The sequence below is a fragment of the Notolepis coatsorum genome, assembly GCF_963971535.1.
Source record: "Notolepis coatsorum genome assembly, chromosome: 6".
Lineage (NCBI taxonomy): Eukaryota > Metazoa > Chordata > Actinopteri > Aulopiformes > Paralepididae > Notolepis > Notolepis coatsorum.
In genome coordinates, this window is record NC_140170.1 from 176,472,119 (window position 1) to 176,498,443 (window position 26,325).

The 26,325-nt window shown below is 42.7% G+C and overlaps 1 pseudogene across 1 annotated transcript in view; it reads left to right on the forward strand.

Annotated features, from left to right (window-relative positions):
- The window catches only part of LOC311229771, a 106,844-nt pseudogene that overhangs the window by 58,481 nt on the left and 22,038 nt on the right, over window positions 1-26,325 (forward strand). Inside the window, exon 3 of the transcript in view lies at window positions 23,147-23,156. The product of the transcript in view is annotated as an uncharacterized misc_RNA (transcript). The remainder of the gene's footprint in view (window positions 1-23,146; window positions 23,157-26,325) is intronic.

The window sequence follows — 26,325 nt, forward strand, 5'->3', positions numbered from 1 at the left end:
CTCAGTCTACATTGCCACCCGGTGGGCTGATGCCAATCTGGCATCAGCTCACACACCAACTTATTGTTATTTATTGTCAGTTGTGTTTGTTGTGTTTATTATCTGTTGTCTCCACTTTGTTAGTCTTGTGTTCCCCTGTCTGTGGTTTGTAATTATGTTTTAGTCTGGTTGTTTGTTATTGTTTTCCCAGTACTCTGTGCTCTATTGTTTCTGTCTACCACACCTGTGTCTTGTTTGTAAATTACCCTCTGTGTCTTGTCAATTAGTCTTGTGTATATAGTCCTGTCTGTCCTGCCCTGCTGTGCGCGGTCATTGTTAAATGTTACCTGTGTCGTGTATGTACCTTGTGTGTTAGTAAACTGTTCATCGTCACGCTCTGTCTCCGGTCTCATCTATACTCTGCCATCTGGGTCCATCTGTCCATCATGCCAAAGAAGCGTAGGACTAATCGTAACAGAATGACCGCGCCGAACTTGGACCCGGCAGAGAGGAGAGACGGAGCCAGCTTCACGCTCGGGATCCTGGGCGCTTCCGTCCTGCGTGCCGACCAGGCGACCGCTATGGGTCTGGCACCATGGGACGCAGTGGCTGGGCCAGCGGCACCGATGATATCGGGTGCTTGCGCCGCGGCCACCCCGGTGCTGGATCCCTGGGTGGGAAGTCGCCTGGTCCGCAGGGGAGCGTCGGGGACGGGGCGCGGATCCCGACGCCACAGCCCCAGGGGAGGGGGTTTCCAGGACCGCAGGTCTTCCTCGCCGGCCTGGTCGAGGTCTCCTCCGCCCTGGGAGGTTCCAGAAGACGAGCCACCACCATGGCAGACCTGGAGGAAGACGTCGGATTCCGCTGCCGGGGGGACCCCGGTTGGGGGTCCTGCACCGCGTCCTGTCGCCAGGGAGCCTCCGGTTCGGGGTTCGGCGGGGGGTCTCGCCACCGTGGAGACCCCAGCCCCAGGTCGCGCTCCGGAGCCGTCGTCTCTTCCTCCCATCCTTCCCTGCTCCAGCCCTCCTCGTCAGCCCCCTCCCCCCGTTCCTGTTCCCGCAGGCCCCGTCCCTCGAACCCCCATCCTCCCCCCTCTTCTTTTCGCCGATGCGGCTTCCGTCCCCCCCACCCTCCCCGTTCCCGGGGGGCCTGTTGGGTCGCCTGGGAGTCGACCTTCGAGGGCGGGGTACTGTAACACTTCCTCCGGTCCTGGCCCTGTGGGACCAGGACTCAGACAGTATTCACAAGTACCTCCCATTAACAATAACCCTCAGTCTACATTGCCACCCGGTGGGCTGATGCCAATCTGGCATCAGCTCACACACCAACTTATTGTTATTTATTGTCAGTTGTGTTTGTTGTGTTTATTATCTGTTGTCTCCACTTTGTTAGTCTTGTGTTCCCCTGTCTGTGGTTTGTAATTATGTTTTAGTCTGGTTGTTTGTTATTGTTTTCCCAGTACTCTGTGCTCTATTGTTTCTGTCTACCACACCTGTGTCTTGTTTGTAAATTACCCTCTGTGTCTTGTCAATTAGTCTTGTGTATATAGTCCTGTCTGTCCTGCCCTGCTGTGCGCGGTCATTGTTAAATGTTACCTGTGTCGTGTATGTACCTTGTGTGTTAGTAAACTGTTCATCGTCACGCTCTGTCTCCGGTCTCATCTATACTCTGCCATCTGGGTCCACCTGTCCATCATGCCAAAGAAGCGTAGGACTAATCGTAACAGATACCAGCTTTTTACCTAACAGTAATGTTATCAGAGATGCCAGCTTTTCACCTGACAGTAATGTTATCAGAGATACCAGCTTTTCACCTAACAGAAATGTTATCAGAGATACCAGCTTTTCACCTAACAGAAATTTTATCAGAGATACCAGCTTTTCACCTAACAGTAATGTTATAAGCGATACCAGCTTTTCACCTGACAGTAATGTTATAAGCGATACCAGCTTTTCACCTGACAGTAATGTTATCAGAGATACCAGCTTTTCACCTGACAGTAATGTTATCAGAGATACCAGCTTTTCACCTGACAGTAATGTTATGAGCGATACCAGCTTTTCACCTAACAGTAATGTTATGAGTCGCTTGTCAAGGCTGAATGCTGCAATTAAAAGTGTTGATAAATGGATGGTACTGATACCAAATGAGTACAAAAACCATCCTAAAGTACCTGTGTAGAGTAGACCACAGTACTGATACCAAATGAGTACAAAAACCATCCTAAAGTACCTGTCTAGAGTAGACCACAGTACTGATACCAAATGAGTACAAAAACCATCCTAAAGTACCTGTCTAGATTAGACCACAGTACTGATACCAAATGAGTACAAAAACCATCCTAAAGTACCTGTCTAGAGTAGACCACAGTACTGATACCAAATGAGTACAAAAACCATCCTAAAGTACCTGTCTAGAGTAGACCACAATACTGATACCAAATGAGTACAAAAACCATCCTAAAGTACCTGTCTAGAGTAGACCACAGTACTGATACCAAATGAGTACAAAAACCATCCTAAAGTACCTGTCTAGAGTAGACCACAGTACTGATACCAAATGAGTACAAAAACCATCCTAAAGTACCTGTCTAGAGTAGACCACGGTACTGATACCAAACTAGTACAAAACCATCCTAAAGTAGGTGTACAGAGGAAAGTAGAGGGTGGCAGGAAAGGACTGAGTGGCACGAGGAGAGGAAATGGCAGACAGAAGAGACTGAGATTGATGTGATAAGAGAAGAGAGACATGAGAAAAGAGGAGAAGAGAGATGAGGAGAAAAGAGGAGACGAGAGGAGGAGAAAAGAGAAGAGAGACATGAGAAAAGAGGAGAAACGGAGGGGGGAGAGGGGGAGAACAGAGGAGCAGGAGAGAATAGGAGGGTTAAATGGGAACTATTTTACTATTTCTTTCACTATTTGGGCACTTTTACACAATTCGTGTGAGTCTATGGAACACCTCTGTAATTTTTTTTTTTTCATTGTTTTGTATTTCTAATCAAGTCCTCAAAAACAGCATTTTTCTACCTCAAGATCTTAAGCCGTTTTGAGCCTGGGCACCTAAACCATGGTGGGGCCTGATGATTATCATGCAGCTGAGTCTCTCTGACATCACAGATCAGCACATTTTCAGATGACTCAGTTCAGTAAGGGTGAAAATTGTGAGAGGAGAATTGGAAGAATGCGCCAATATGAGAATTAGAGACATAGATCATAATAATATAAGTCCACATAGCTATGAAACAATGCTCAAGTCGAGCGCAGAAAGACTCAGAAGAAGCTTCTATCCCAGGCCATCAGGCTGCTCAACGAACAATAAACACTATATAACAACCATCAAATGCACACAGCACACACATCCACACGCACACACTCACTTTACACAAACAACACACTGCAGCACCCACTCTCCACACTTTAGATCACCTAAACACACTTTATATTTATTGATAAAGGATTTGCACTACAACTCGTACACCTTACTGTAAATTGTACCTAAATTGTACCTCATCCCATTTCTGCTTTGCACTATATAGTATTGTATATTAGTACACTGCATAGTATATTGTATATTATATGGTAACTCAGTTACTTCTATTCTGCATCGAACATTGTACATATGTCTATACTGAACACTGTGACCTCATTTTTTACTTCTAATTTACATGCTATACTATTTTATTTCATACTTATCTTGTCTAGCACAGTCTCTGGAGCATAACAATAAGAAGCATTTTGTATAAAAGTATTCTGTACTTCTGTATGACAACTATTAAAGAAACTTGAACTTGAAACTTGAAACTAAACACTGAAAAAGGCCATTTATAAGATAGTTCCCCTTTAAAGGTAGTAGTGTGTGAGGAAAAGAGAAGAATGATACGAGGAGGAGAGGAAGGACAGGAGCGGAGAGGAGAGAAGAGGAGGGTTAGAAGTAGTGAGTGAGGAAAAGAGAAGAACGATAAGAGAAGGGAGAGAAGAAGAGAAGAGGAGAGAAGAGGAGAGAAGAGGAGGGTTAAATGAAGTAGTGAGTGAGGAAAAGAGAAGAACGATAAGAATGGGAGAGGAAGAAGAGGAGAGGAGAGAAGAGGAGGGTTAAATGAAGTAGTGGAGTGAGGAAAAGAGAAGGACGATAAGAGAAGGAGAGGAAGAAGAGGAGAGGAGGTATAGAGAAGAGGAGAGTTAAGGGAAGTAGTGAGTGAGGAAAAGAGAAGAACGATAAGAGAAGGAGAGGAAGGAGAGGAGAGAGAGAAGAGGAGGGTTAAAGGAAGTAGTGAGTGAGGAAAAGAGAAGGAACGTAAGAGAAGGAGAGCAAGTAGAGGAGAGGAGGTAAGAGAAGAGGAGAGAAGGAAAAGGAAGGAGAGGAAATGGGGATGAATGAGGGAGATTATAGAGGAAATGGGGGGGGGGGGGTTAGGAGTGGAGGGGAGCTAGAACAGGTGGAGAGGAGATTAGGGGAGTATGGTTGAGGAGAGGAGAGGAAGGAGAGGTGGAGAGGAGATTAGGTGAGGAGAGGAGACGGAATGAGAGGAGAGGAGATTAGCAGACTGGGGTTTAGGAGAAGAGAGGGGGGATGGAAGAAGAGGTGAAGAAGAGGAAGAGTATCACTGGCGACAGCAGTAAACACCCCCGTCTCCTCCTCTCCGCTCCCATCCATCCATCCTCTCTCTCTCTCATCTCTCTCTCTCCTCAATCTCTCTCTCTCTCTCATCTCTCTCTCTCTCTCTCTCTCTCTCTCTCTCTCTCATCTCTCTCTCCTCTCTCTCTCTCTCTCTCTCTCTCTCTCTCTCTCTGTTCATAGCATCAAGAAGGCAGAGAGAGAGAGAGAGCGAGAGAGAGAACATAACGGGATAGATTGAAAGGAGAGAAAAACTAAAAAAACTAAAATCCATCTCTCTTCCCTTTCATTGACCCCCCCCCCCCCTCTCTCTCTCATTGTGTGTTTGTGTGTGGTGTGTGGTGTGTGTGTGTGTGTGTGTGTGTGTGTGTGTGTGTGTTGTGTGTGTGTGTGTGTGTGTGTGTGTGTGTGTGTGTGTGGGAGTGATACGCTGCTGTCGTCAGGTCCTCTGGGTAGATTACAGTCAGTCCCAGGCAGCTCGGCCAGGCTGGTTCAGATGACAACTCCACACTAACATCTTCCCATCACCCTGGGGAGTCTGCAAACACACACACACACACACACACACACACACACACACACACACACACACACACACGCACGCACGCACGCACGCACGCACGCACGCACGCACGCACGCACGCACGCACGCACACATACACACACACACACACACACACACACACACACACACACACACACACACACACACACACACACACACACACACACACACACACACACACACGCACACACACAACAAAACCAAATGTGCTTATACACACAGCCAGTGAGAGCTGGGCATAGATAATGAACTTATTTCACAGTATGTTGGCTGAGTGACAGCTAACTAACTAAAGCCATGACAGTGTTAAAGCTGTCCAACAGAGTTCTCTTGTAAACAGCTCGCTTTTGTTTCTCTTCATATTTCCACCCAAATATACAGTTTTCTGTTGTTGTTCTATAGTCTACACGCTGAATACATTTCCTACCTCATATAACCTGCGGTTGTTCTATAATTTACAACCTGAATACATTTCCTACTTCATATAACCTGTTGTTGTTCTATAATCTACAACCTGAATACATTTCCTACCTCATATAACCTGCTGTTGTTCTATAATCTACAAGCTGAATACATTTCCTACCTCATATAACCTGTTGTTCTATAATCTACAAGCTGAATACATGTCCTACCTCATATAACCTGTTGTTCTATAATCTACAAGATGAATACATTTCCTACCTCATATAACCTGCTGTTGTTATATAATTTACAAACTGAATACATTTCCTACCTCATATAACCTGTTGTTGTTCTATAATCTACAAGCTGAATACATTTCCTACCTCATATAACCTGTTGTTCTATAATCTACAAGCTGAATACATTTCCTACCTCATATAACCTGCTGTTGTTAATATAATTTACAAACTGAATACATTTCCTACTCATATAACCTGTTGTTGTTCTATAATCTACAAGATGAATACATTTCCTACCTCATATAACCTGCGGTTGTTCTATAATTTACAACCTGAATATATTTCCTACCTCATATAACCTGTTGTTCTATAATCTACAAGCTGAATACATTCCTACCTCATATAACCTGCTGTTGTTCTATAATTTACAAACTGAATACATTTCCTACCTCATATAACCTGTTGTTATATAATCTACAAGCTGAATACATTTCCTACCTCATATAACCTGTTGTTGTTCTATAATCTACAAACTGAATAAATTTCCTACCCCATATAACCTGCGGTTGTTCTATAATTTACAACCTGAATACATGTCCTACCTCATATAACCTGTTATTGTTCTATAATCTACAAGCTGAATAAATTTCCTACCTTATATAACCTGTTGTTGTTCTATAATCTACAAGCTGAATACATTTCCTACCTCATATAACCTGTTGTTGTTCTATATATCTACAAGCTGAATACATGTCCTACCTCATATAACCTGTTGTTGTTCTATAATCTACAAGCTGAATACATGTCCTACCTCATATAACCTGTTGTTGTTCTATAATCTATAAGCTGAATACATTTCCTACCTCATATAACCTGTTGTTGTTCTATAATCTACAAGCTGAATACATTTCCTACCTCATATAACCCTGTTGTTGTTCTATAATCTACAAGATGAATACATTTCCTACCTCATATAACCTATTGTTCTATAATCTACAAGCTGAATACATTTCCTACCTCATATAACCTGTTGTTCTATAATCTACAAGCTGAATACATTTCCTACCTCATATAACCTGTTGTTCTATAATATACAAGCTGAATACATTTCCTACCTCATATAACCTGTTGTTGTTCTATAATCTACAAGCTGAATACATTTCCTACCTCATATAACCTGTTGTTGTTCTATAATCTACAAGCTGAATACATTTCCTACCTCATATAACCTGCAGTTGTTCTATAATTTACAACCTGAATACATTTCCTACCTCATATAACCTGTTGTTTTATAATCTACAAACTGAATACATTTCCTACCTCATATAACCTGTTGTTCTATAATCTATAAGCTGAATACATTTCCTACCTCATATAACCTGTTGTTCTATAGTCTACTAGCTGAATACATTTCCTACCTCATATAACCTGTTGTTGTTCTATAATCTACAAGCTGAATACATTTCCTACCTCATATAACCTGTTGTTGTTCTATAATCTACAAGATGAATACATTTCCTACCTCATATAACCTATTGTTCTATAATCTACAAGCTGAATACATTTCCTACCTCATATAACCTGTTGTTCTATAATATACAAGCTGAATACATTTCCTACCCTCATATAACCTGTTGTTGTTCTATAATCTACAAGCTGAATACATTTCCTACCTCATATAACCTGTTGTTGTTCTATAATCTACAAACTGAATACATTTCCTACTTCATATAACCTGTTGTTGTTCTATAGTCTACAAACTGAATACATTTCCTACCTCATATAACCTGTTGTTGTTCTATAATCTACAAGCTGAATACATTTCCTACCTCATATAACCTGTTGTTCTATAATCTACAAGCTGAATACATTTCCTACCTCATATAACCTGTTGTTGTTCTATAATCTACAAGCTGAATACATGTCCTACCTCATATAACCTGTTGTTGTTCTATAATCTACAAGCTGAATACATGTCCTACCTCATATAACCTGTTGTTGTTCTATAATCTACAAGCTGAATACATGTCCTACCTCATATAACCTGTTGTTGTTCTATAATCTACAAGCTGAATACATTTCCTACCTCATATAACCTGTTGTTCTATAATCTACAAGCTGAATACATTTCCTACCTCATATAACCTATTGTTTGTTATGATAATACAAAAGGCAGTCAAGTGTGGCAGAACGCCAGGACAGACGGAGGATACATAACATAACATTTACATAGTCAATGGGTCCTGTTGTTCAGCCTCACAATGCTATTGGATAGTAAATGTGTTTATAGGTCCCACATTCTGGGCCTCTGAAGTTGCTAATGTCAATTTAATTTGGGCTTCACGGGGTTAAGCGTGTACGCCTGCTAATGAAAAACATCTGTGAATACAGAACTTCTAAGTTCTTTGCACATATAGGAGAAAATGAGATTCAAAAATATCCTACACTGACACAGAGGAAGCAAACTGAACAGAACATAGGGGGCCAATTCAGGACACTCAGCGTTCTTAAAGTCTGACACCTAGCGGGGTCTTTCATGTCTGTCCTCGGGGGGGGGGGGGGGGGGGGGGGGGGGGTGGGGGGGGGGGGGAACGCTCTACTGGGCATGTGCAGTGAGGGGGGGGGGGGCTCAGATGTCTTTGATTCAGGCTGTTAAATATTAAATATATGTAGACTTCATGACCAGCCCACGTTCTGAGTCAACTGCATCCCTCTGCTAATTATGGATGTGTTGAATACGTGTTGAATTATGAATTTATTTCACAATAAATCAAGCTTACATTTTGTTTTACTTAAGACTGAGACACAGACATGATATCAGTCAGACAGGACAGACAGGATATCAGTCAGACAGACATGCAGGGTATCAGTCAGGCAGACAGACAGGCAGGGTATCAGTCAGACAGACAGACAGGCAGGGTATCAGTCAGGCAGACAGGCAGGGTATCAGTCAGACAGACAGGCAGGGTATCAGTCAGGCAGACAGACAGAGTATCAGTCAGACATGCAGGATATCAGTCAGACAGACAGGGTATGGATGGTAAATTGACTGCATTTATAGAACAGCTCTTCTCCAAAGTGCTTTACAACTTGTTCCTCACATTCACTCACTCACTCACTCACTCACTCACTCACTCACTCACTCACTCACTCACTCACTCACTCACTCACTCACTCACTCACTCACTCACTCACTCACCCACTCACTCACTCACTCACTCACTCACTCACTCACTCACTCACTCACTCACTCACTCACTCACTCACTCACTCACTCACTCACTCACTCACTCACTCACTCACTCACTCACCCACCCACTCACCCACTCATTCACCCATTCACTAACCCACTCACTCACCCATTCACTCACCCATTCACTCACCCACTCACTCACCCATTCACTCACCCATTCACTCACCCACTCACTCACCCATTCACTCACCCATTCACTAACCCACTCACTCACCCATTCACTCACCCATTCACTCACACATTCACTCACCCATTCACTCACACATTCACTCACCCATTCACTCACACATCCAGGAACCTTCTGATTACCTGACGACTGCTCTACCTCCTGAGACACTGTTGCCTGCCTGAGATGTCGACCTCATGTCAGGCAGACAGACAGGCAGGGTGTCAGTCAGACAGACAGGTAGGATTAGCCAGTCAGAGAACAGGTGGGGTGTCAGGTAGATAGGCAGGTAGGATTAGCCAGTCAGAGAACAGGTGGGGTGTCAGGTAGATAGACAGGTAGAATTAGCCAGTCAGAGAACAGGTGGGGTGTCAGGTAGATAGGCAGGTAGGATTAGCCAGTCAGTCTGTCAGACAGACAGGTATGGTGTCAGGTAGGATCAGTCGTTGGGACTCTAAGTAAAACAGTACATATGTGGGGCTGCAGATCTAACTGATGCAGTTCCCTTGTTTCTCTCTCCTGTCCTCAGTCATCGAGGAGGCGTCTTCTCTTGTCCTTCAGGCCCTCCGGAGACTCAGAGTTAGTCAGAATCCATTTAGTATGCTCTCTCATGTCCCCAAAGAGCTCGTGAAGGAAGGTAGAACAGATCAAGTAGAATATATAGTCGTCTCATATCTCCAGTAGAGTGTTATCTTGGGTGCAATGTTCTGCCTCAGATTGTCATCTTTTGAAAAGGTGATTTTATTCTGGAAAAGGATGTTTATAAAGTTACTGTTCTCAGAGCAGTTGGACTTCAGTGGCTTCCCCGGTGTTACTGTAGCTAACTGTCAACTATAAATAACATAGGCATTGTCCAACTAACACCTCTCCCGAAGGCTAACCGGCCATGTACGCTTCCTGTATTGCCCCATATATACTTTCCCAGAATGCAGAACCTTCCTTAGCAGAACATATATGTAGAACACAACACTATGTCAATAGTTCACTGGAATCACATCACCAAGTAGTGCAAATCGTGCAAATTTTTTTTTTTTTTTTATATTCAACCTTCAATACAATAATGAAAACAAAGTAACAGAGTCCCCATGATGACTTGGACTTGTGCTCCTGGTGTTGTTCTGGCCCTCTGTAGTGGGTATACTACAACATACAGAGGATTATTTTTCTTCTTATGAATCTATTATAATATTTTGTGCAATATTATGTGCTCATGTCACATAGTCTTTGTAATAATCTGGTCTGTTTGCAACCCTCCCACATCTTGTGCGTCTTGGTCCTGGGCTATTGGGCACCTGTGTGTACGAAAAACAGAGATGCCTTGTCATTTCAATACAGATTTTTTATACCCCAAAATTGATAAAGGGTTAAGGTAGACTAGTTAGTTGAACCGAGGTCTGCTATTATGGATAATGTGCCATAGACTGTATATATACACAGGGCTGGCAGATGTTAAATAAATGATTGGTCCAAGTGGGAAGACAATATGTTGGTTATTGTTATCCTACCTTTAAAATGGATATGGTGATCCTTGTAATTTTTTCCCAATATACTCCTGAACTGGTTTTCTCAAGCAGCTCTTGCCCAAATGTATCTGTAAGACTAACCCTGCATCTGAATATTATTACATTTATAGAAATTAGATTATGTTTTGCCAACAAGTTGATAATGACATTTTTTGGTGAAGCGCGCATTATGACTTGTTTAGGACTCGGAATTCAAAGGTTAGGACTTGGGACTCGACTCGGGACTTGCCTGTCTTGACTTGGGACTTGACTCGAGACTTGCCTGTCTTGACTTGGGACTTGACTCGGGACTTGCAAAACAATGACTTGGTCCCACCTCTGCTGGCCACACCCCCTTTACCCTGGTCCACGTTAACCATTAATAATCAATCAAAAATACACCATGGTATCAAATCTATTGGCCATATGAACATAAATGTTACTTCAGTTAATAAATCTGTGTTAACTAAGTCTATATTTGACTGAGTACATTCTTAGCTCCGGCTAAATTCTTCCACAGAACTATGGACAGCGTGTTGTTTCACAACCAGTCAGCTTGCCACGCACCTCCAGTAAGATAAACAATCGGTGCATGTACTGGACTATAGTAATCTATAGAAGTGCTGTGGCCTTAACTCAGAACAACACTCATCACTGGTATTTGTACATTTTTAAGGCCCTTATTGGTAAGCTACCTCCTTATACTACATCATTAATGAATTGGAATTTTGGAACCTATGGAAACTGTTCTAGTGACTGGCTGGTCTCCAGAGTTAGCTCTGAACAGGGTACATCTGCATTTCGTTACGATGCGCCTCTAGCTCATGGAATAAACTCCAACGGTCCTTAAAGTTCGAGATTATACCCACTGTTGCTGAGTTTAAAACATTTATCTCCAACCATTGTCAATCAAGTTGTATGTGTTTTAGTTGATTTATTATTCTTGCTTTTTGCCTCATCTTCTTTGTTAGTACATTAGATAAATGAAATGAAATGTAGAATACATTTCCACATACAGAAACTAAAGATATCAAGATGGATCTTCCAAATGTTGCTTATTTCACAGATACTGTATGCGGTTCCTTGCATACTCCTATCAAATGATTGTGTTTGCTGTAAAGTCAGGCTACTGTATGATACTCAAGTGAAGTCGCAGGACTGTTTTCCCTTCGCCGAAGGATGATCCTGAATCTGTGATCAAACAGATTGTTGTATCGTTGTGCTGCCAGCAGTATCAGGTAGGTTTAGAAGCTTCACTCAAGAGTGTGTGAACTGACCTGGATATGAAGCGTCCGTAGTGCAAAATTATATAGTTTCTAAAGAGATGAGACGGGCCATTGACAGCCAGATATGACGTTGTGATTGTCTGTTAAAGGAAGGAACATGAACTTTGAGAAAGACTGTTCATATGAGTCACATAAGTGAGAGATTCTGCTCTGACAACTAAGCTGACAAGCCTGTTGTTCGGTTCAGACCATTGTTATGATCAAGTTGGTAAATGGCCATGAAGAAACCCACTCCCAGGGTGCGAATCATGGGGGAGCTGGGTGAGCCATGGCTCCCCTAGATCAGACATCAGCTCCCCTGAAAACATGATTTGTGAATTTTTGGGGGGTCTCTAAAATACTGACAATAAATGCTATTTTTGCCATGCATTTCAAATTTTTCTGTAATTTTCTGTATCGTCGTCATCGTGTATAATAATAAAATTCTGCTATTTTGATGTATGATTAATGATTTGCGCACTAATTCACCGTAATAGACAATAGCATAAATCTATGGGGTTGCGGCACTGCAGATATACCCTACTCGTAATACGCATGCAACATGCATGCTATTCTTGCGTTTACCATTCGGAGCGTGGCGGCGCTGCACTGCAGTCTGCAGGCACAAATCAAACTTCACCCGCCGTTTAAAATAAATAAATACAGGTATCCAGGATCATGTCGAATGTTAAACGAAATATCAAAGAAGTAAGCCTTCTAACCAATTTTTATTTTACAAAGAAGGCGAAGCAGCCTGCTGCGGGGACTACTTCTGTGACATGCAGATTTCGAGAATTGTCTAATTCTCAAATCTAATCTAAATCTAATAATGTTAGACTCGATGTGTTTGGTCGTGGACTTGTTGTTCTGTATTGGTTCATCCGTGTGTTTATGTGTAAATAGGACTGTTGTGTGTGAATTTTTGTGTTGGATCAGAGGGGTTAATCTGAGCATGTGTATTTTGACACCTGTGTGGTGTGGACTATGTGTGGTTCTGTAATACTATGCCTATGGCCTGTGTCGACCGGGGACGTTTTATGAGTTGTCAGCTCCTTTCTGTCATTAATTTCTATGCTACAGGCGCGACAGGCGCGCTCCTTTTCCCAGCGCCGCGCCTCAGCGGCAGCGTTTGGGGCATAAAGTTGAAACTAGTTCAACTTTTGGAGAGGAGCGCGCTCATCAAGGTAACTCTTTTCGACCGACTAATCAACATCGCAGCAGTCGTGAGACTCAGGAAAACGCTCCGAGCTTCTTTTTTTTGCCCCCCCCCCCCCCCCCCCCCCCAGCTCCCCCGAAGACCATGGTATGGTTCGCACACTGCCCACTCCCATTGCCAAAGTCTTATCATGCCTATAAATACTTATACTATGGAATTACACACTACAGATGTATTACATGGTCCATAAGGGCCCCCAAACAGCAGACAATGCTGATCCTACACACCCAACCACATGGCTCCTAATGGCCACCACCAGTGGCGGCTCATGAAAACTATTCTAGGTGGGGCTGTGCCATATTCACTCAGTTTCAGTAACTACAGTATATAACCAGACCTGCAAACTGATAAGAGGTGAAAGGGTGACATGTTTGTAAACCAAACCCCTGCATTGTCCCCCAGAAGAAAGTATTTTTGATTTTAACATGTAAAGGAAGCACTCGGAGAAGAAAATAAAGGGAAAGGACAACATAAATTTCAGGCAAAAACTATATATAAAACTATATTCAATATACAAAGAAAAATGGGGTCATGGGAACATAAAATGAATATTTAAAAAAAACAATGGAATATACTGTCCAGTACAGTAGTATGCTTCAATGGTTGAAGATCAAATATCATCCTGGTGAATATATCCTGAATTATCTCTAGGTTTTTATCATAGCCAGGTTTCTCCACTCCAGTCCAGACCCATAATGTTGCACAGTTACAGTTAAGGTCAAAATGATTGACACCCTTGATAACGAGCAAAAAAAGGTAATGAGCTATATTTTCTGAATTTTTCCTCGCACGTACGTTTTTACCTTTTTCACTAGCCTGCTGTTTGATTTTGATGTCCGGTTGATCTGAGGCAAGCGGTGATTAGCCCAGCTTGCCCCGAGAGAGGCAGAGAGGCAGAGGAAGACAAGGCTCGAGGGAGAGAACGGGGTAAGTTTTAATACAAATGTTCACACACACATTACATTATTATATAAATAATAGTAATACAAAAATGTAATACAAAAAAAGATATTTATAAATTATTTTCTATATTTAGTTTTATTAATTCATTCATAACTTTTGAACAATAGATGATTTTTCTAATCTGGTCTATATTGCCCACAAGATTGGCTAAATATCCCGTGGGCTCAAGCGTTGCACCCACACCCTTTTGTCAGGCTTATAGAAGACAGGACAACCTCGAGAGGGGTTTTCTCAGATTTGTATACGCTCTTAATAATTCAATCCACATATAAAAAATGATCATTAGATACAATCTGGCGAGGGGACATCCCAGAGTTGGACCCCGAGTTTGACCGGGAAGAGGTTTGGGCAAATGTGGCATTGTCCTCCCGCAACCCTAATCACAAACACATACATTTTAATTATATTCATAGGACCTATCTAACACCTAGGAAGCTATTTGCTATGGGACTGGTGACCGACTCTCGGTGCACTTTGTGCTCTCTGAGGGCCACTGGCACTTATATGCACATGTTTTGGGATTGCCCACCAGTAGCCCACTTCTGGAAATCAATAACAAACAAACTTTCGGATCTATGTGGCTTAACAATCCCATTCACAGCTGTTACACTACTCCTGAAAGATATAACAACACTACCAGCATCCATACAACAAAAAATAGTTATTCTGGCAGGCTTTACAGTAGTGAAGAAGCTGATAGCATTGAGATGGTGTCATGGTTTTTGCCTTATTTCACCTTTCTGTGAGGGACAGCTGTCTATTTTTGCTTTATTTCACCTCTCTGTGAGGGATAGCTGTCAATCCCTGTTCCCTGTGGTTAATTGCCTCATGGGTCGGCAGGTGTGTGGGCTTGATTGCACCTGATGCAGTCCAGCTGTGCCTATGGCCATGTGGAGTCTATTTAAGTTTGGAGATCGCAGTGTCAACTGCTTTTTCATTTCCTAGTGTTGGTTGTCCTTTTGGTCACGCTCATTATATTGAAGTGTAGTCTGATCTCTGATTCAGAATTGAGCTTTATGGTAGTCATTCTTATTTTAGGCTACTCACATGATTCTACACATAAACTCCCTTAGTGGAGGTTTATTGTTTTACTTTTTCAAATATAAACTCCTTTATTAGGAGGTATCCTTGTGGCTTATTTACTTTTATACTATACCTCTTTATTGAGAGTAGTCCTGTTTTTTGGGACTTGATTTATTTTCTTAATTACTCACTTTGAGATTTCCACATGTAAAGGTTGTTTTCTGTTGTTTAATTTTTCCCCTCTCCTAAAATATCTGCGTAAGCAGTCTAGTGGTTGTCCGTGTCACGGATAACTTTAAGAGTCCCTGTTATCTGCTCATGACCCACACACACACACACACACACACACACACACACACACACACACACACACACACACACACACACACACACACACACACACACACACACACACACACACACACACACACACACACACACACACACACACACACACACAGCCCTCACAGATGGAAGGTGCCTGAGAAGCTCACAGTAATTAACTGGTCCCTGAGAGTACCTGAGAGGGGGGGGGGGGGGGGTGACTTTTGGGTTGTCCTGCTTAATTTTAACTGTGGTAATTTTATATTATTTTTATATTCGGTTTTTATTATTTTTATTATTTCTATTATTGCCATTATTATTATTATTATTATTATTATTATTATTATTATTATTATTATTATTATTATTATTATTATTATTATTATTATTATTATTATTATTATTATTATTATTATTATTATTATTATTATTATTATTATTATTATTATTATTATTATTATTATTATTATTATTATTATTATTATTATTATTATTATTGCTGTTATTGCTGTTATTGTCCTGTGAAGTCTTGTTACTGTGCCTCCCTCCCCAGAGATATGGACCCTATGCAATTTGCATACAGGCCAAACGGGTCCACTGATGATGCGGTCTCCCAAGTACTGCACAGCACCCTCTCTCACCTAGACTGCCAGAAGGGGGGCTATGTGAGACTGTTGTTCATTGACTACAGCTCAGCGTTCAACACCATAGTCCCCACCAGACTGGTGGACAAGCTGTTCAAGCTGGGTCTGAGCTCCGCTCTGAGCGCCTGGATACTGGACTTTCTGAGTGAAAGGCCCCAGGCGGTCAGGGTGGGGGGTCAGACCTCCAACACCATCACCCTGAGCATCGGGTCCCCCCAGGGCTGTGTCCTGAGCCCCCTGCTGTACTCACTATACACATATGACTGTGTGGCCAAGTTCCTCCTTCCCCCAGGCCATCAGAGCCTTGAACACTGAACTCTCCACACACAAGCACACATGAGCACACACACAACACACACACTGTATACGCTCACACACTAGCAACCACTTTAACATGAGCACACACACACTCATGCTGCACTCGCTCAACACTTATGGTCACTTTACAAAAGGAAAGGTCACTTTAAAAATAGTATAGTATAACTTGAGATTGTATAATATATAGGGATGGGTACCTTTCACATTTGAACCGATACGGTACCGGTACCTGTGAATCGATACCGGTACCCAACGGTACCTTTTTTCGGTACTTTAGTCTCAACATTTTTTATTTACCTACCTCAGTTGTGAAAAAAAAATCCAAACTTCAAATAACTACAATTTCGACCGTTTTCGGCTTGCCATTGCTCCGACTGCTTTGTTGTTGAATCAAGTCAAATCCGCATTGTGCGTGTGAACGTTGACATGAAAAGAAAAAAGGTAAACAATTTTTTTTTTAAAAGAATTCTGTATCTCACTTGAATCGATACTCGGTAGTACCGACGTGTTTCGGTTCGGGACCTCAAAAGTACCGAATTCGGTACCCATCCCTAATAATATAGCATTGTATAGCAGTGTACATAAAGACCCAGTGCCTCATCCGTAGCTAACAGTGTATTGCACTACCACAGGACCTAGCATGTCTTACCATGCTCTGTAAAAACTCATGTACATATACCGATATGCCCTACTTTGATTACTTGTATTATTGCACAATGTCGTTCTATTGGATTCTTATTATATTATTATTATTGTATTATGCACAATCGTTGCGGGTGTAACGGATATGTACCGCGATAGTGTGACCAGAGATGTGGCTGGCTCGGTAGCGGTACATGGAAGTTAAACTCACTCCCCAGAGGCATACAAACCGAGCGCTTAGGGAGGAGTTCCTCTCTTGGCGCAGCGGTTTGTGTTGCTTCCCCCCGTGCAGACGCTCGGGGTTCGACTCCCACTCGAGGCACGGTCGAATTTCGTGGCAGGTGCTAGGTGGCACCTGCTATACGGGCAAGACCCCCTGCATTTCACTGTATACTTGTATGCCGTGACAAATAAAACTCTTGACTTGACTCTCTCTCTCTCTCTCTCTCTCTCTCTCTCTCTCTCTCTCTCGCTGTGTCTGTGTGCATGTGTCTCTTTGTGTATCTCGCTCTCTGTTCCCCTCTCTCTATCTCCAGGTCTTCCAATCATTCACAGTTAAACCTGGTTTGCTATGATGAGTGCATCGATAAAGTTGTGAAGTGCTAGAATTTGTTTTGAATTTAATATTCATAATATCTATAGAGAGTCAGAGATGGCAAATCAAATCTTAAAATAACTTTCTCCGGAGACACAAATACACACGCACACACACACACACACACACACACACACACACAAACACACCCTTATCATTTTCTGTTTACGAGCTTATGAAAGCGTAAGAGTGTTTGGGTGGATAATATGATTTGGCGGCCTGGTGGTAGATATGTGAGTTATGATCGCTAGCATAAACAACCTTATGTGATCGGAAAGCAGAAGACGGAGAGATAGGGAGAGAGAGAGAGAACGCGCACAAGAGAGAGAGAGCACGCGCGCGCGAGAGAGAGAGCGTGCGCGAGAGAGAGAGAGAGAGAGAGAGAGAGAGAGAGAGAGGGATCCAGTATATGAGGAAAAGGGGGGCAGAGAGATATATGGAGGAAAGGAGATGAGGAGAGAGATGAACAGAGGAGAAGAGAGAGATAGACGGAGGAGAGAGAGAGATAGATGGAGGAGAGGTGACAGAGAAAGACAGATGGAGGCGAAGAGAGAGATAGAGAGAGGAGATGAGAGGATAGGAGGAGCGAGATAGATGGAGAAGAGACAGAGAGATAGATGGAAGAAAGGAGAGAAGGACAGACACAGATGGAGGGGAGAGGAGGAGAGAGATGGACAGAGGGGAGGAGGAGAGAGATAGACAGAGGAGAGGAGAGGTGGAGAGAGAGAGGGAGGAGGAGGGAACAGGTGGATAGAGAGGAGGAGAGAGATAGGCAGAGGGGAGGAGGAGAGAGATAGACAGAGGAGAGGAGAGGTGGAGAGAGAGAGGGAGGAGGAGGGAAAGGGTGGATAGAGAGGAGGAGAGAGATAGGCAGAGGGGATGAGTGGAGAGATAGACAGAGGAGAGGAGAGGTGGAGAGAGAGAGGGAGGAGGAGGGAAAGGGTGGATAGAGAGGAGGAGAGAGATAGATGGAGGACAAGAGAGGTGGAGAGAGAGGAGGAGAGGCGGAGAGAGAGGAGGAGAGGCGGAGAGAGAGGAGGAGAGGTAGAGAGAGAGAACAGACTGATCAGATCAGATCTGACCCAATTGTAAACGATGTAGGTCTGCTCCGCTCCACAGGGGGGAAGGAGTAGTAAGTGTGGTGAGGTTTACGGTCGGTTACTGTATTCTGTTTTCTTTCAGAACTCAATGAACACCCTAATAAGGACATTACAATTATTGTAACGTCATCGTTCTCTCTGTCTCTCTCTCTGGCTATGTTGTGGATATCGGAGGCAAGAATGCGCTGGTCAAGTAGACATGGTTGTTACAAATGTATCCTGTTAACACTTTGAGAGCCACTCACGGCTAATCTTGTGTTTACGATAGCCAAGATTTCTCTGATTTTTTTTTTTTTTTTTTTTTTAGCGATCTGAAATCATATTGCATCACACGAGCCTACCCTAGCCTACCCAAGGGCCGCCGGCGATCAGATGTGAAAAAAGCGCCCCCTATCGTCTCCCAGATGATAAATCACCCTTTTGGAATGGACTCAATGAAAATGGATGGGGGAAAAAAATATTCCAGTCCACATTTTCCAGTCCACTGATGCAGCCGGGGTTACCAGAGTTCATTCTGGATCCTCTGAGCCCGGCGGATCATGAGTTCTACTGTATACACGTTAGATCTATACACTTATCGATTTTTTCGAATGGTGATCAGGAATTGGAATATACCAGTTGGATACCATCTGATGTCAGGTAAGGAATCTATGTTATCAGTGTTAGGATAATCAGACTCGTTTTCATGAAGATATAAGCTTTTTTGTGATATGTGCTCCAGCTGTTTCACTGTAAAATCCATGAGGAAATGAAAGCAGCTATTATCAGCGCGCGCCTCGAACGTGCGTGCGTGCACGTATACTATTGATCATCTAGCGTTTATTTGAAAACGATTCATAAATAGGCCGACAAATATCAACGTTCTGTAATATTCCAGTAAAAGGCGATTATCACAGAATGGGCTGTTTTTCACCTAAAAACGGGTGCTTTTCAAAATGCTCTCAAACGGAAATGAAGCAATACAAAACCAATCTGCCTTGACAACACTGACTGGAAAATGATTCTTTGATAAGCGACGGGCATATTAGACACATAGCCATAATTTAAAACATATATTAGGCGATATTAACGTTAACATTGGCGCTGTCATGAACCAAACTCAAGGTACAGACAAAACAAGGGAGACCACACAAGTACTTGAAGTTTGTAACAAAGAGTAATTTAATTATGCTATTTAAATATGTACAAACAAAAGAAATTAAAGAATGAATGGATCAGTAATATCAGTAATGTAGTGAGTGCATGAGTGAGTCAGTGTGTGGTGCGTGTAAATGATAATATGAGAAACAACCAAACCAAATTCAAACAAACAAAATGTCAGGACCAGCTTGGAGGAGAGACAGCCGACAAATGGAGAAGTCAGGCCTTTTACACAAGTGTGCCTCCTCCTCCTGACACACCTGCACAGGTGCATCTGGTTGCCAGTCTGTGGATGACAAACAGGTTAATGGAGATATCCAGGTATATCCCTGAGTCAACCTGTAGGAGAGGGATGGGGTCATCACATCCCCCCCCTTAAGAGCGGAGAACACTGAAGTACTCCGCCAAAACGCACACTCTATACGAATACTAATAACAAAACAATATCAAGCATAACAATCTAACTGTTCCCTACAACACCATCCCTCCAGCACCTTCCGATTATAACCATTTACTTGCTGTACATCCAAATCTACGTTCCACCATCCCCACAGCACTCCACTCCTCCGCAACCTTGAACCCTAGGAGCCTTTTAAGAGAGAGTATAAAAGAGCAGAGGGACAGCAGAAGCACAAATAAATAACACAACAATCAATCATTCACATTAAACCTAGAAGGCGCGAGAGAGAGCGTCAGCAATCATGTTTTCAGTGCCTCTAATATGGCGAACATCCAAATGATATGGCTGCAAAAATAAAGCCCACCTCATTAACCGCTGATTGGGGTTTTGAAAATAGTGCAAAAAAAATTAGGGGATTGTGATCCGTGTATACCACCAAAGGTGTCCCAGAACTAACATACACATCAAAATGTTGCAATCCCCAAATCAACGCTAAAGCCTCCTTCGCAATGACTGAATAACTTAACTGATATGACGTAAACTTCTTTGAGAAAAACCCTACCGGCCTTTCCACCCCCACATCATCATCAGCCTGCAGCAACACTGCTCCCGCGCCCACATCACTGGCATCAACCTGCAATATGAAAGGTTTCTCAAACTGTGGTGCTGCCAACACCGGAGAAGAACATAGAAGATATTGAACCTCCTTTTTCAACTGTGCTCCCTTATCCGGTGAAACCCGGTAAAAACGTTGCTTGATAGATTGAGCCATATCAACATCGATGTCATGTTCAATGAGATGCGTCTGCGACGGTACATCTGCAAACAATGATGGGTAACTGTTTATCAGTGCAACCAATTCATTTTTCTTACCCTCATCCAAGTGCTCAAGTACTAATGGCAATGATTTTAATGTCTCAGAGTTGTTCAAACGACCCTGTAACACAGCCTCCTCTTTTGTCCATTCCCCCTCCCCATTCACCGCGTCTGCTGAAAACACTGTTGTGTTTGTGCACAGTGCCGTTTCTACGCACGGGACCTGAGTGGAGACAGGGGAAGATACACGTTCATAATATGGTTTCAGCATATTTATATGACACAATCTAGATTTACCTTTAGGCAATGAGATCAAGTAATCATTGTCAGAGATCTGCTGCTTAACCATACATGGGCCAACAAAACGTGCCTGAAATGGTGAGCCCACCACTGGCCTAAGAAACATGACCTGATCTCCACGACTAAACTGCCGTTGTTTTGCTTTACGGTCAAACAGAGATTTCATTTTATCTTGTGATTTTTTCAACTTCCGTTTTGCCATTTGCCCTGCCACATAGAGTCTGTGCCTAAAACCATCCACATATTCCATCAAGTTCTGAGGTGGTTCAGACTGTTGGTCAATATTTTTCAACACAGCCAACGGTCCACGCACCGAGTGCCCAAAAACCAAATCATTTGGACTAAACCCGGTGCTGGACTGAACCACCTCTCTCGCAGCCAGTAACAACCACGGCAGCCCCTCCTCCCAGTCTCGATCAAGTTCTACGCAGTAAGCACGCAAAAGGGACTTAAGGGTTTGGTGAAAACGTTCCAAACAACCCTGACTTTGGGGATGATAGGCCGATGACAGGTTATGCTTAATCTGAAGCTGTTGCAAAACCTGAGCAAACAATCGAGAGCGAAAATTGGAACCTTTATCCGTCTGTATGACTTTTGGAATACCAAAAACCGAAATGAACTGAGACAGTGCTTTGACCACAGACTTGGCTGTAATAGAACGCAACGGGTAAGCTGCTGGATAACGGGTAGCCTGACACATCAAAGTTAACAAATATTGGTTACCAGACTTTGAGGGCGGCAACGGACCTACACAATCCATAACTAAATACTCAAAAGGCTGGTCCAAAGCTGGAATAGGACACAGTGGTGCCGGACGTATTGACTGATTGGGCTTTCCCGTCAGCTGACAGGTGTGGCAAGTTTTGATGAATGCAGATACTTCAGTTTTCATACGTGGCCAAAAGAAATGATCCAGGATCCGAGTGTAAGTTTTTCGAACACCCATATGACCAGCTACATCATTATGCGCCGCTTTCATGACCATTTCTCTGAACTTAACAGGCACCACAATCTGCACAATCGGGTTACCCACAAAGTTATCTCCCTGTGCACACCACTTTCGCAACAGGACACCATTTTTCTCAAAATAGCCTTGAGCTGCATGTTCCATGTCCCCCACAGGAGACACCAACTCAAAACAAGTCTTCAGAGAGAGGTCAGATTTTTGTTCCAGAACCAAATCACTACGAGATATTGACTCAAGAGGCACCGGTATTAATACAGCCTTTCCCTCTGTTTTTACTTGTTGAGCAGACTCATCCCTCAGCCGACCCATCGCTCGAGTCACTGCGCACGCTGGGAACCACTCCTTTTCAGGACCAGACTCTACTCTTTCATCCTTTGACTTTGAAGTAAGGGGTGCCGGAACCTGGGTGACTACGTACGGTGGCGGCGCCTCTGCCCACACTCTATCTCCTGCCAGGTCATTCCCCAAAACGACGTCAACCCCCTCCACAGGCAGAGCTGGGCGCACTCCTACCCTCACTTGTCTAGTGACAAACCCGCAGACTAACTCGACTCTATGCACCGGTACTGGAATAATATTCATACCCATACCCTGCATCAAAATGACATCTCCGGTGTCCGTATCAGAGGTGAATGGAAAAACAGAGTCACAGACAAACGTATGTAGCGCGCCAGTATCTCTCAATATTCTAACTGCCACTTTCTCCTTCCCAGGTATGGACACGTAACCCTCTGAAATAAATGCTGCATAATCCGCCCTGTTTTTTGACTCACACAGAGTAGGACAATGGACCACAGACTGCCCTTCCGTTTGGAGCGCTAACTGGACCAAGGAAACATGTGCAGCCAAAGCAGCAGGCTTTACTTGCGGTCTGCCAGAAAACCTTGCCTTGTCGTTAAGTGCAGGACATTCATTTTTCCAGTGCCCTTTTCGCTGGCAGTAATGACAACTATCATCCTTCCACGAACTATCAGGCCTGGAATAAACCGAATCCACATTTGACCCAAAACGTCTGTCTATGCGCGGAGAAAATCTTTTCTGCTGCACACCACCACTAGCTTCGGCAAATGTACGTTTATGAATTAAACTATATTCATCAGCCAACATTGCTGCTTCCTGCAGAGTTTTTACTTTTCGCTCGTTCAAGTAAGTAGCAATACTATATGGCACACCGTTTTTTATTTGCTCCAGTATTACTAAATCAGACAGTTCTTGAAAAGTTCTAACCTCTGACGCCGAACACCATCGATTAAACTGAACAACCAGATCACGGACAAATTCAACATGAGTCTGGTGCTCCTTCTTTTCCCAATTCCTAAAACGTTGCCGATATGCTTCGGGGACCAACTCATATGCACGCAACACTATAGTTTTAACTGTCTCATAGATTTTACTGTCTGCTACAGTCAAAGAAGCATAAGCCTCTTGTGCCTTACCTGTGAAGACACACTGCAACAACAAAGTGCACTCCTCATCAGACCACTTTCTTGCATTTGCCACCCGCTCAAACAAAGAAAAAAACAGGTCCGGATCCTTTTCTGTGAACTGGGGAAGCAGTTGCCGGTTAGATCCCACATTAAATGTATTTTCCTCCTGACCAGTGACCCCGGAGGACATTTTCCCCTCAATTATCTGCCTCAATTTAATGGTTTCCAGCTCTAATTGTGATTGGGCTTTAATTCTTTCCATTCTTTCCTCATGTTCCATACTCCTTCCCTCATGTTCCAATTTAAGAGTATGAGTAAGAGTCAACAACTCCTTTTGCTGTTCAAAGGTCAAAGCTACAGGGGTCACTGTAGGTGAAATGACTTTATGGTTTTTATGGTTTATCTATATCAAACAAAATCTCCCTCCCCACCAATGTGTCTCTCAACAATATTCTCACATCTTCCTTCAAACGTTTATCAGTCACCTCAATCTCAAAGTGCTCAGCAATTTTTTGCAGGTGTTCCCTTGTACACTGGTTCAATAACTCGATTGAAGGAGTGTGTATAAAGTCTTTTACAATGGACGCCATATCTAAAGCACTAATCACTACTTATATAGAAAACAAACAGAAAACATGGTGAGCAAGACTTTCCGAGTGCCAATCCCTAACCATATACAATGATATTTGTATTTTTGAGCAACCCTGGTTCCCTACCAATATCACTAATCTAAACCTAACCGTCTTCTTTCTTTACCCTCGACAGAGACCGAAGTCTCCACCTTACAGACTCCAGTTCAAAACAAAAAAGGAAAAATAATAAATTTAGTGCATTCGGCGCCTACCTAACCAGGGCTACTCACTACCACTTTTAACAGATTAAATAGCACTCAAAAAGTCATACTCACCACCCGCTGCATGTCCACAGAGGAGAGGATTCACCACACTCTCACTCAGGGTCCAATTACTGACCAAGCTGCTCTCCTCCAAACCAATCAAACAAACAAAAACAAACAAACCAATTACTTGTATGCATCTCCCAAACAATTTACATGTAGAAACAAACATGCAATTACTAACAAATGAATAAATCTATAACAAAAATGTGTTATGGAATAAACTTTCCGAAGTGTTACTTACCAAGAAAGTCCAAAATCAGATTCCACCACTACAAACTAAGCCAAAAGCCAACAAACTAATCAATTAAACAAAAAAGGTCCACCAAAAGGACGAGCCCCCATTTTGTCATGAACCAAACTCAAGGTACAGACAAAACAAGGGAGACCACACAAGTACTTGAAGTTTGTAACAAAGAGTAATTTAATTATGCTATTTAAATATGTACAAACAAAAGAAATTAAAGAATGAATGGATCAGTAATATCAGTAATGTAGTGAGTGCATGAGTGAGTCAGTGTGTGGTGCGTGTAAATGATAATATGAGAAACAACCAAACCAAATTCAAACAAACAAAATGTCAGGACCAGCTTGGAGGAGAGACAGCCGACAAATGGAGAAGTCAGGCCTTTTACACAAGTGTGCCTCCTCCTCCTGACACACCTGCACAGGTGCATCTGATTGCCAGTCTGTGGATGACAAACAGGTTAATGGAGATATCCAGGTATATCCCTGAGTCAACCTGTAGGAGAGGGATGAGGTCATCACAGCGCCGATGGTGGCATTCAAGCACTAAGTCGTGCGCCCCCTGGTGGCACTGAAAGTATTAAGCTGTAGCCCTATTTTCTGAAATTTCGCCAAAAATTACATGCCCAAGTAAACGGAAGATTTATTTTATTTGCATGTTCTTGGTATCTAGGAACATCTATGGACCTCAGGGAATGTATTCCCATTGTCAGAAATATTGTGTCTGTTACTAGGCTTGAGTAAATTGTGATGAAACAACGAAGAATATAAATTATAATTCTTTTTGCATCTTTGCCGGTGAATAACACCATGTTACAATTGTGCAACCTCCGACCTCGGTCAGTGAGTTCATTCAGCACCTTCTTGAGATCAAGTGTACAAAAATCTAAGCAAATGAATAAAGGGAAGATGATTAAAGAGAAGGATTTGTAGATACAGTAATAATTACAATCCATTTAATTATACATAAAAAATTGTATGTATAATGTTTAATGTATATTTAATTATTAACTATAAATTACCTTATTGTGGCCAAGTCATACATCTATGGGTAGGGAAAAGGGCCCTATTTCCAATGGCAGTGTTACATCAGGATTTAGTCATTTCCTCCTGGTTTTACAATAAAAGAGAGATATAATTCACATTATTCAGATAAATTCTTACTTTTGGAAAATGTTTAAAACATCGGTAAACAAACGTAGTGCTGAAAATATACACTTTGACTGCTGTTTTGATAGGGTTCGGTCTTTACTCTTGGCTACATTTGAAATCTGGTTTCTGGAACGTTCGAACCATGTTTGAAGCTGGGAAGTTGGCACAGATC